This window comes from Phocoena sinus, chromosome 13 (assembly GCF_008692025.1).
Source record: "Phocoena sinus isolate mPhoSin1 chromosome 13, mPhoSin1.pri, whole genome shotgun sequence".
In the NCBI taxonomy this organism is placed as follows: domain Eukaryota; kingdom Metazoa; phylum Chordata; class Mammalia; order Artiodactyla; family Phocoenidae; genus Phocoena; species Phocoena sinus.
The window spans coordinates 54,107,052-54,109,025 of record NC_045775.1 but is presented as its reverse complement, the minus strand read 5'-3'; the positions used below and the strand labels follow the sequence as shown (position 1 = coordinate 54,109,025).

The following is a 1,974-nucleotide window of genomic DNA, read 5'->3' as shown; positions in this document are numbered from 1 at the left end:
TGTAGATAGAGAAGCCCCTTGTGTAAACCTATATTTGACCTAAAACTAGGTGCCTTTGTCCAATGTAAGTTACTTAGCAGGACATCTATAGGAGAAACTTTGGCAACTAAGTTTATCTCCTACTACTGCTTCCCACGTCCTTCTCTGTTTTCAGCTTAAGCTTCCATCTTTTTTATAGGTTTTTAGTGAAAACCATAAGAAGTAGTCAACATTTACTGACATTCTCATTCTTACTACCATTTTCCCTAATATTAGACACTACTACAATACTTCAGTTGTTTTCAAATTCAAACAACAGAATACCCCAACTCAGATTATCTTAAACAGTGAGAATATTTGTTATTCAGATAATAAGAAGGCTGAAAATAGTGTTCCATCAGTTAAATGACATTATCAAGGCCTCGGGTTTTTTTCCATTTTTCTGTTTTGTCATTTTAAGCATATCAACTTTGTTCTCAGGCTAGCTTCTCCCGTGGCTGCACCAGGTTCATGCAACCTATCCTACATAATGTCCAGTGGAAGAAGCTAGGCCCAGGTATTGGGTAGACAACTAAAATGTTCACTATAAATGTCTAGATAGAAGAGTGATTATGGTTAACGCTAAGAAAGATAGCCAGTGGGTACATCAGGTTAGAAGCAAAGGTGGTAGGCAAAAGTGGTAGAGAATTGCATCTTGTAGAATACATTCAGCTGCAAATAACAGAAACCCAACTGAAAGTGGTGGCTTAAACAGTAGGAAAATTTACTGGTTCGGACAACTGGAAGTCCAGAGGTAGACTGGGCTTCAGGTATGGTTAAAACTCAGTTCAACAACATCATCAAGGACCCAGGATAACATCAGTTCTATCCTAAAGTGGTTTTCTCATATTCATAGGGTGGTAGTAACAATTGAAGCTACATGCTTCTTTGTTTAAAAAAAAAAAAAGCCATCTCTTCTAATGATTCACTTATAAGCGAGGAAACTTTTCCTAGAAGCCTCCAAACAATCTTCTTATCATGTCTTATTGGCCTAGGAACAGTCATGTGCCTATTCCTAAACCAGTCTGTTTCTAAAGGAATGCCATGTGCTGATTGGTTTAAGCATTAGGTCCTAGACCAATTACAGGCAAAAAAGGATCAGATTGTATTGATTGAGGCAGACTTATCAGGGCCTGCCTCACATGTCTAGGTCAGTTCCTTAAACCAAATGGCTGATGCACGGTGTCAGGAGGTGGGATAGATGTTGAAGAGATTACCTCAGTGTCTACTGCACAAGTGGAAGCCAACATTAAGGGATACCCCGGGTCGCGTGGGGAAGGGACGCCGGCCACAGGGGCGAGCACACTCCAGGAACATGGTAGCGGCGAACCTCGCCCAGATCCTTGACGTGGACATCGACTGCGACAGCGTCTTCAAGTATGTGCTGATTCGAGTCCATGTGGTGCTGCCCTCCGGGGCCCTGGCCAGGGAAAGCAAAGAGATCGTGAGCGGCTACAAGTGGGCGGAGTACCACTCCGACATCTACAGACGAGGTATCAGTCGAGATGCAGAAGGGCTATGACTGCGAGTGCCTGGGGCGTGGGTGCATCTCCTACCAGAGCCAGGGCAAGAAGATCCACGTGTATGGCTACTCCATGGGTTACACGGTCGCGCCCAGCACGCCGTCTCCACTGAGAAGATCAAAGCCAGGTACCCTGGCTACGAGGTTACCTGGGCCGACGACGGCTACTGAGGCCCACCCAAGGCTGGCCGCCTCCAGCAGCCCACTGGAACTCTGCCCTCAAGGCCACCTCCCAAGGGGTTGGGCTGCATCCCCTGGCACTTTGCCGCCTTGGCCAAGCCTCAGTGCCCGGGGTTACCTCTCTAGGGAGAATTAAAACCATCATCATCTCCACTGGTCCCTGAAAAAAAAAGAAAAAAAAAATTAAGGGACAAACGATAAATGGCAAAGTACAAGAATGAAACAGGGCAATTCAGAGCAGGGCGCTGGCTGGA

At 45.7% G+C, this 1,974-nt stretch overlaps 1 pseudogene; it reads left to right on the top strand.

The window, feature by feature from the left end:
* Positions 1 to 1,274: 1,274 nt before the first annotated feature.
* LOC116764671 lies at positions 1,275 to 1,711 on the top strand (annotated as a pseudogene).
* The last annotated feature ends 263 nt before the right edge of the window (positions 1,712 to 1,974 follow it).